The sequence below is a fragment of the Gadus morhua genome, chromosome 9, assembly GCF_902167405.1.
Source record: "Gadus morhua chromosome 9, gadMor3.0, whole genome shotgun sequence".
Taxonomy (NCBI): Eukaryota; Metazoa; Chordata; class Actinopteri; order Gadiformes; family Gadidae; genus Gadus; species Gadus morhua.
This window is the reverse complement of record NC_044056.1, coordinates 9225495-9235494: the sequence shown is the minus strand read 5'-3', so window position 1 is coordinate 9235494 and position 10000 is coordinate 9225495. Positions and strand designations below refer to the sequence as shown.

At 47.3% G+C, this 10000-nt stretch overlaps 1 long non-coding RNA gene across 1 annotated transcript in view; it reads right to left on the bottom strand.

The window, feature by feature from the left end:
* Positions 1–8774: 8774 nt before the first annotated feature.
* The window catches only part of LOC115551464 (uncharacterized), a 12000-nt gene continuing 10774 nt past the window's right edge, over positions 8775–10000 (bottom strand). Inside the window, exon 4 of the long non-coding RNA XR_003978038.1 lies at positions 8775–9540. This is a non-coding gene — a long non-coding RNA (uncharacterized LOC115551464). The remainder of the gene's footprint in view (positions 9541–10000) is intronic.

Below are 10000 nucleotides of genomic sequence, written 5' to 3'. Positions count from 1 at the left end.
GGTTACCCAATAAAAAAAAGTTTAAAAAACAATTCAAGGTCAGTCATGTCCCGGGGATTGTCTCCTGAGGGTTCAGGTCAAAGGTCAAGTAGTCTGCCGTCCCCAGTGGTGGTCAGTCAACAGCTTTATTGGTCTGACCTTAGGTCAAAGGTCAGACAAACAGAAAGGTTAGTGACCCGGCTACACGTGTAAGACCAAACGGGGACGCACGCACATGGTCGCTGTAAAATGTATTGTTTTAGAAATGTGTGTTACTTTAATGACACAACTAGAAGAACAATTGATACTGACCCTCCAGAAGACTGGGCTGTTTCTAGCCTATTACCGCCTATCTATACCATATTATCGGGCAATTAGCATCTGCTGTTTAAAACCCTTTAATAACGATGTGTAGACCTACTTGTCGATTCACAGCAGAGACAAAATCCATTCCCTTTCTCCTCCGAAAATATTCTGCCTTGCGCTCATCCTCCACAAAGCGGTTTGATTGTATATACATGCACACACCTTTGCGTTATTTCTTTATTTGCTTCAGTACATTGACCTTTGTTCATTCTCATCCAAACGGACCCAGCCGAGCAGTATCAGAGCGGCGTCTAGCCTACAACCTCTCCTCCACCGGCGTCGTTAGACGACGGACCTGTGCGTTAGATAGCGGGGAACGACCCCCACACTGGGCCCTCGGTAGGGGCCCGGGCGCCTGCTAGTGTGAGAGTGTGGCTGATTCCCACACATGAGTAACGGCATTGAGCCCACCTCCTCACCCCCCCCCCCCCCCTCCCCCCCTGAACAAAGGCGGACTTAGCGCTGTTTTCCTTTTGTCATCGGTAACGTGTTTGAGTAAAGGAGGTAATGGTGCCACAAGTGCTCCAATTAAACGAGTTGCAGTCCCGCTGAGAAGAAAGAGTCCACACCCCCGTCCCTGCCTCGCTCGCCACGCCTCAGACATCCCCCACCCCCACCACCACCACCACCACCCTCCAGACCCTCCCTGATGTTTATTCATCAGCCATCAGAACAAGGCGCCCAGAGGGTGTTTCCCGCTCTGGGCGGGAGGCGCTCAGGACTCAGGAGACGGGACCGTCCCAGCGTTAGGGAGGGGGGGGGCACTGGAGTGGGAAGAGAGAGGGTGAGACGGAGTGGGGGAGGGAGGGTGAGACAGAGAGGGTGAGACGGAGTGAGTGTGAGTGGGTGAGACGGAGTTGGTGAGAGGGTGAGATGGAGTGAGTAAGATAGGGTGAGACAGAGCAGGTAAGAGAGGGTGAGACGGAGCGGGTAAGAGAGGGTGAGACGGAGCGGGGGAGGGAGGGTGAGACGGAGTGGTTGAGAGAGGGTAAGACAGAGAGGGGGAGCGAGGGTGAGAAAGAGTGGGGGAGGGTGAGACGGAGTGGGGCAGGGAGGGTGAGTCGGAGTGGGTGAGATGGAGAGGGTGAGGGCGGGTGAGACGAGGCAGGTGAGAGAGGGTGAGAGGAAGCGGGCGAAAGGGGGTGAGATGTAGCGTGTGATCCAAGGTGAGACGGCGGGGGTAAGAGAGGGTGAGACAAAGTGGGGGAGGGAGGGTGAGCCAGAGTGGTGTAGACAGAGGGGGTGAGACCGAGCAGGTGAGACGGGGCGAGCGACAGAGGGTGAGACTGATTGGCGGGTGGAGGACTCCCAGCGCCATGGGGGGGGGGGGGGGGGGGGGGGGTTGGAACTGGGCGGGGCCGGGAGATTGAGGCCTCACTTTCTATTGCCTATGACTGCTTCAATCCAGATCCGTGATTGACAGGTCCAGGAGCAGCGAGGGTGGGAAAAAAGCGCTGTGTGAGCGTGGAATGGACGCTATAGAAACCATAGCATTATGCAGGGGGCCTGTGAAATACTCATTAATGATAAAGAAAATACCAGGAATGTGTGTGTATGTCTGTGTGTCTGTGTGTGTGTGTTGAGTTTGTAATCGGCACTACATTGCCGGAGACCACAAACACAACCAGCCAGTTCACAGCCGCACAGTCAGATTAAATCCACTCTTTGTTAACCTATTCTATGGCTTTATGTACATACTCTGTATCATTTAATGCATATATCTGATTGGTATTTTGTCTACAGTCGCCCTTGCTTTCACTGTATAACGATAAGGTTTACTGCCGAGTCAGAGTTAACTCTACAACAGCTTGATGCTCTGTCCAGGCTGAGCTAATAGCTATCTACTTCTCTGTTTGTTCACCACCTCGTAAACAGATCCTTAACACAAACTGTAAAACATCTACGAGTCCATAAAACATGCCCTCCTCCCAACCCTCAGCCCGGCGACACACAACCTCAAGCTCAGCTCTCCTCTGTCTCTGCTGGGTTTCAATGCATCCTAAATAATCAGTTCATACATTTCGATTTATTTCGCATATAATGTTAGTTATCGGCGTGGTAGTAATGTTTTTTTTATCCGTGTTGAGCGATTAATGTTGAAATGATGTCTCATCAGGGGAAGACATTGCTGTGTAAGATACTGTGTTTATCATGTGAGACTTGGCAAAACAACGTTTTCATCTTGCTAGGTTACGGTAGTTACGTTCATTTAGGATTTTACAGAAGCCTACTCTCATGTGTCCTCTCAAAATGGCGGAGTAGCCGCCGAAAAACTCCAATGAGGCATTCTAATATACAAGGGGTATTACCCCTTTTTGGTATTTTCTATTTCATTATGTTTTCTTTTACCAAAGTCTTTCACCTGTGAAACGTTCCTAGATCCATCTCCACAGGTCGGCTTTACATATTAAACGTCTTGTCATTATTCCCAAGCGTCTAGTGAGCTCGGGAAACTTGGCAACACATTCTATGTTTACACGCAAAAACAACAGCGCTACAACAGACACAACCGCGACCGCTCGGTCAGTCAGGTGTTGCTGTATTCCCAGAAGGACCGAGCACCTGACATCTCTAAAGATACGAAAACAACAAAGACTGCAAACCGCGCACTTCCCACCCATCGGCCCTGGCTAGCTTGCTAGCATGGCCGGCGCTAACCAGTACTAGCGCCGACGGTGACACCGGCCGCGCAGGCTAACCACCACACGCCACCACGGGCCGCTAGCCGCCCAAAGAGGCTGTTTAAGTGTCCCTATCAGACCACAGTGGATAGGAACAGCGGATTAGTCATGATCCTATCCGCTCTCCACCAGCTCCTTCATACGCTCCGTTACACCGCCTTTCAGCCCCGTCGCCGGGACCCCCAGACGTACCGGGCCCCTCCGGTCCGACCCCAGAAAAGGCCCTTTCTGACACCTCGGGTCCTGGTTGCCCAGGGGATCCGGAGCTCAATGGCCGCCTCCCGTAGTGATTGGACAAAGGCGCTTCTGTCCGACCTTCCGCGGTTGCTAGGGCCCTCAGAATGTATGGGAGGGGACGGGCCGGCCCCGTGGAAAACATCTCTCTTAGCGCGGGCGGGACCTGGTGATTGACAGGTGGCTACACGCTCCACTGCAGCTCTCCCGGGAGGTCTGCGGGGGAGGGGAGCCATTTTATGTGCGTTTATGTGTTTCTTGGTGTGTGTGCTTGAACGTGTATATTTGTGTTTGTGTGTGTGTGTGTGTGTGTGTGTGTGTGTGTGTGTGTGTGTGTGTGTGTGTGTGTGTGTGTGTGTGTGTGTGTGTGTGTGTGTGTGTGTGCGTGTGCGTGTATGTGTGCACGTGTATACATGAATGCATATATTTGTGTGTGCAATCATTTGTATGTGTGTGTATTTGTATTTTTGTGCGTGCGTATGTTAGTATGAATATGTATATTTGTGTGTGTGTGTGCTTTAATGTGTTTGTCTGTCTTTGCATTAGCGTGTATATGTCTGTGTGTGTTTGAATGTGTGTTTGTGTGTGTGTACGTGTGTGCAAAAAATGTGTAATCTGTGTGTATTTTTGTGTTTGCGCCTCTCGGGTGAAGTTCACGACAGGCGGATCACTATGGTTGTCTCCTGGGGGGGGGGGGGGGAATACCGCCTCCGCCGGTTCCTAGTGCAGTGCTCTTTAGGACGCCTATAGGAGCTCCTCTGGTTCTGGGTGCAGTGCTCTTTATAACCTCTAGTGGCTCCTCTGGTGCTGTTGAACACGCAGTTCTGTAATTGAACCAAGCTATCTATGATATCCAACCTCTCTTGTTCTCCCTAAAATAAACACATTAATGAACCGAAGTCCCACAGTGCTGTAGCCAATTTTGAACGAAAGGGTGTTTTTTATCAATGATATGGATATCGATTCAGCGATCAAATGCAAGGGTTGGTTATGAAAGGATGAATGTCTAAAACAAAGTTATTTTTATTTCAGGAGTGATTTTAGACACTGTTTAGGCGTGCTGAAGCCTTGCAGGGCTCAATGCCTTTGTCTGCTATATGGGAAACGATATCACCGAAACAATGAATGTCGTAAAAAATTGACGGCTCCTCCGCGTCTCTCTGCCCCACTGCTGTCCGTCTGCGACCCGCACCACACGACCAGGGCCCCCGGCATTGACCCAGCCAGGGGCCCCTGGCATTGACCCAGCCAGGGGCCCCCTGCGTTTCCACATCCAGCCTCCGAGGTTGCGGCCGGGCCAGACAGCCTGCATAGAATGGCTGGTGGTGGTGGGGGTCTGGGGGGGGGGGTGGCAGTGGGGGAGGGGGGTGACGTCTGAGCGGCCCACCCCCAGTCTGCCGTCCTCGTCTGGGACGGCTGGGAGTGTCTGGACTCAGGGACTCCCAGGCCGGGAGCCCCTCGCAACCGCAGATGCAGTCTGCACAGCAGCACCCATCGCCTGAGCCCCCCGCTCCCCCCCCCCCCCCCACCCACCCACCCAAACGTTCTCCCCGAGGCCCCTCCAGACAGGGGTCAGAGTTCAACGCCGCAGCCACACATCAGACACGGCCCGGGACCCCGTGTCGATTATGTGAATAGTAATGGCCCAGAGACGCAGCCCGTCGGAATGTGAATCCGAATTCCCTTGGAGGTGGTTTATGAGGTCTGATCCGAACCAGTCTGCTCGGATCAAGGCCTTCCTGCACGCCCCACATGCCCAGTACAAGCCAGAACGAATCGCTGTATTGTATTGCCTGGTTCATTCTCCCTTCTGCCAAGGGAGAGAATTTCACTAATGTTTGGCCCATGGGTATCATTACGAATCGTCAATTTATTTATTTTTGATCGTATATAAAACAAGTGTGGTTTGTCTTAAGAAAATGTGGGTACAATTTCGGCGTTTTATTGTTGCATTCATTTATTTAAAAGGGCTATTAAAATGGGTTTGATTTCAACCTTTGCATGAAACGGGTCTCTAGCAGCAGCCAATCAGGAAAGACTAGGCTCGGGAACAGATCTGTAAGCGGAGAGATCGGCCACAGCCTGTTAAACAGGCGATGGATGGAATAATGAACAGCGACGTCTGATCACCGGGCTTTAATTATCTCTGAGCATGCGCATGGCGTCCGCCCTCCTTATTGTGGTCCCCATCCTCTCCTCCTCCTTCCCACCTCCATCCTCCCTGCTCGTGTTATTGCCATGGTCTGATTGTGCTGCACGCATCTCTCTGTTCCCTTGTTGTGTACGAGATGAGACTGAATAACGCGTCTGGTAAAACGTTTCACCTTCCCCGCATATAGGCCCGGATCTGAACTGCTATTGGTAATGTTACTGGGATCTGAGCAGGTCTTAGCTGGTTCCTCTCCTCTGTTGGGGTTCAGAGCGGCACCCTATTGATCACAGTGACGTGGGAGATTAGGATAATTTGTAGGAGTGTTTTATTTTACTATAAATTGATTGGTTCTCCCCACATTATGTTGCGAATCCATTTCACGGTATTAGCCAAAGACAATCAGCCTGCTTTATTGTCTTTAGCTTCACGATTTTGGTGAAACAGTGCATTTAAATTCACGCTATAAAATGTGTCCATTGCTCTATTTGCTAAAATGAGATTAATCTGATGCATGCAGGACTTCTATTGATGAAAATGTCACGAGCAAGGTCGCTAGTTCGCCTAAATTATTTTATCAAGCATTCATGTATGAAAATTAAACATTCACATAGGCCTATATGCTGGTCAACTTTTCGCTAACAAGGCGGTATTTCAATAGAAATGTATTTATTTATAACGAAATGGATCAAATAATTAAGAGCAGGCCTATAGTCGTCAACAATGGGTCTGCGTTGTGTACTGGCCTGTTTTGTCTATAGGCTGAATTATAATGTTTCCACCTTGTAATATAGCCCTATAGCCTAATGATGCATGTTAATTAGGCTATATATTAAAAAAAGATGATATCACCTTTCACAATTATATTAACGAGGCTATTCAATTGAAACTGATTTGATTGATGCCAAAAATAACCAACAATCACTGCAAATAATATTGACGTTAACTACGTATTATCACCATTTACAACTATTGGAACCAACACACGGGCATCGATCAAGAGGATGTCCCACACCAACATACGTGGACATACTTCTGAAAGACGAGGGAGCAGAAAGCACTTGCGAACGAGGTGCATCGAGGATCGAGAGATTGGAAGCACCGCTGGAGGACTCGTCCGAGGACGACCTAGAGAGACAACGGATATTTTGCAGAATTTAGTTTCCATTTGCACTGTAAAGCCTAAATCACAGATCCAACGGAACCTGCTTGGGTGAATCCACCAGCTCATCCGATCCCATTCATTAAAGAGACTCTACCCTAGAGAGAGAGAGAGAGAGAGAGAGAGAGAGAGAGAGAGAGAGAGAGAGAGAGAGAGAGAGAGAGAGAGAGAGAGAGAGAGAGAGAGAGAGAGAGAGAGAGAGAGAGAGAGAGAGAGAGAGAGAGAGAGAGAGAGAGAGAGAGAGAGAGAGAGAGAGAGAGAGAGAGAGAGAGAGAGAGAGAGAGAGAGAGAGAGAGAGAGATGCCCCCTTGTATTCCCCATGCCCGGGACCATTGGCAATAGCTGCCTTTTAAATAAACGAATCAAGGTCGTCTGTGTGTTGTGGGGGATAAAGACTAGGATATATGTCCGTCTGATCAGGAACTCAAGGTTTGGTTCTCACTCAGGATCAGATCAGCGGTCTCTGAACGATCATCCAGGCCAGTATCCACATCCTGGTCCTTAACCCCTCGTCATTTCAGACACGAGGGTTTAAAAGACCGTTTAAACCAAGACCAGCTATCGCATGTAGTTTGCAAAAATATTCATGGATTTATTCCTTTGATATATATATTTATCATTCGTAACACATTTGCAAAATGAAATCGAAGTCTGCCATTTTGCCGTTTAGTAGGCAAAAAAAAAGATAGTAGGGAATTTAAATAGAAACCTATAGGCCTACATTAACTTATATCCAGGCCTACGGTTAAACCAACGGTGATCAACGTCACACTCCCTCGTCTCGGAGTGAGATGTCAGTGGTCCTCCTTCCCTCCGAGGTCCGGTGGTCACTTGGGAGATGGAGGAAATAACCACTTGATTAGTGGCCCTTGAACTGTGGCCCCTCGGGGTAACAATGGGCCCCTGCTCGCTGCAGCCCTCCGACTCCGGTTATCGCCCCCTGGGGAAGTGTCCACGGCGGGACCCCTGACCCCCTGTGACCCGGCCAACAGGTCCGGTCCGGCTGAAGTCTCTCAATGAGACGCGCTCCTGAGTTAATGATGACAAAGCAACCCGATTACAGACCGCTGACAAGCTGGGGTCTGGTTTAATATCGGTTTGAGGGACCGGGGTATTTATGGGTTTAGGCTGTTTTAACTTAACACATTTCGCATTATAACTCAGAGCGTTTATGTGAACGTTGTGTTTCTTTATTTTGTATTGTGTGGCGGTAGGGCTTTCTTAAAATCTTAGAATAATTAACAGTGAGTTGCAGGGCATGTTACACTGACACTGTGTAAATATGGTCAGGCTACGGAGATCTTTAAATACAGGCCTTGGCCTTTATGTTGTAGGCTATATTAATAATCTATTTGTGGTGGACGAGGGGTGGATGCGATTGGTAATTTTTCTGGTTGTGGTTTGTTAAAACATAATATGGATGCTAGAAATAAAGGCGAAATAATCCCTTAGGCCAGCCAGGCCTTTAATCCGTAATCAGACATGCCTGAAAACACCTCCTCAACACAGCCCCTTCTGTTTTAATTAACAGGCGTTTTGTCTGTTACTTTCATGACTTTCTTTTGGATTTATTTGGTGTTAAATGAAAGTAATCCCTTCTTGACCCTGTGGTTCTCCATCTGTTTGACTTGCAGGCCGTTAAGGATCCAGGTCACCACGAGGCCTGCAGATTTATTTATCTTATCTTATTTTAGTCCGTTCAGAGCCAGAGGTCCACCCGGACCCGAGTCTTACACTGAAGACTCAATTCATCTCTTATCATTAACGAATCGTCCCCTACATATACTGTTCATTTATTCCTTCATGGATGGTCAAATAGGCGACGGGTTATCATATTATCAATCTATCGAAAGTTGTTCATTGGATGTAAGAATTTTGAATTAGTAGTTTCCCCACATCGGGCGCACATCAAAATCTAGGCTATCCGGTTCAAAGTCACCAGGGTTTAGTTTCTTTGTTCATAACCTTAGACAGACGGTGTAGCGACGTTCGTTAGATTTACCATAGGCCTATTGCAGAGGCTTTGTCAAATCTTTTACAACTGACCAAATTAGAGCCTCGGCAAAGAAAAGTGGTAGCATTGACACTCGTGAAAATCCAAAAGATAACTAATAAATAACCAATAGATAAATTGAATACTCCACCCTTTCAGCACAAAAATAGCAGATGAAACCAAATTTCATATATATGTATTTTAATTACCAAAATCAAAACATAAAACATCGAAACCAATAAATTGCATTGACAGCATGGGAAAATAAACAACTGAGATTACAATTTATTTCTTTACAGTGCAATATGTTGCTAAATAAATACAGCTGTATTCACTTCATTCATCCGTGTTGAAAACTTCATTCATGAAAAAGAGGATATAATCCTCTTATTTTAGAGAATAGGAATCCTCTAACATAAAAAAAAACGGTATTAATCCATGAATTAAAGTATGCAGTACACTGTTCTTTTAAATACAGGAGAAATACTAAACAATTACAATGGCTTTTGACTATGACTGCTAATTGTTGTGTTTCCTGAATATCCCTCTCAGAGCCGACTGCTCTTGAATCTGTAGTAGCTCCATTATAAACAAAAGATTCTGCAAAATACATTGAAATATATCCTATATTATTTAATGTATCATCGTTATCCCAACAGATGAGCAATTATAATAAGTATTAGGCTTTTGTGTGTTTATATTTTTTACCTATTATATTTATATTCTTTATTATTTTTTCGATCTTGATTTGAGAAATTGTGTCAGAATCCATTTCCCTCTGGACTGATAAAGCAGTCTATGAATCCGAATCCAACACATCAGTACTTTGGAGCAGATAGTACAATAAACATTGGATTATAGGTGTTGTGTCCATTCCTGGATCAGTGGGTGGGACTCTGAGGGTGACTCCAGGATCCCATATCCCAGATCTCAGACCAGATCCCAGACCAGGTCTCCACTCTGCTCCATCGTGGCACTGGGAACAAACAACAGGAAGGCCGGGTTAGGATGAGAATCCTGGTCCACTGAATGAACTCCTTCCATCACTTTCTATTATTACTGTAACATGTTAACTTAACATTGACGGAGGTGAATGTTAGAATGATAAAGATCTAAAGAGAGAGAGAGAGAAAGAGAGAGAGAGAGAGAGAGAGAGAGAGAGAGAGAGAGAGAGAGAGAGAGAGAGAGAGAGAGAGAGAGAGAGAGAGAGAGAGAGAGAGAGAGAGAGAGAGAGAGAGAGAGAGGGTTAGAGAGTGAGAGAGAGAGGAGGAGAGAGGGTAAGAGAGAGAGAGACGGTAAGAGAGTGAGGGAGAGAGGAGGAGAGAGGGAGGGTATAAGAGAGTGTGTGTGAGAGAGAGAGAGAGAGCGAGAGCTTCAATGAGTGAGCGAAAGAGAGAGGTAGAGAGTGGGAGAGGTTGATAGATAGATGGCGATCG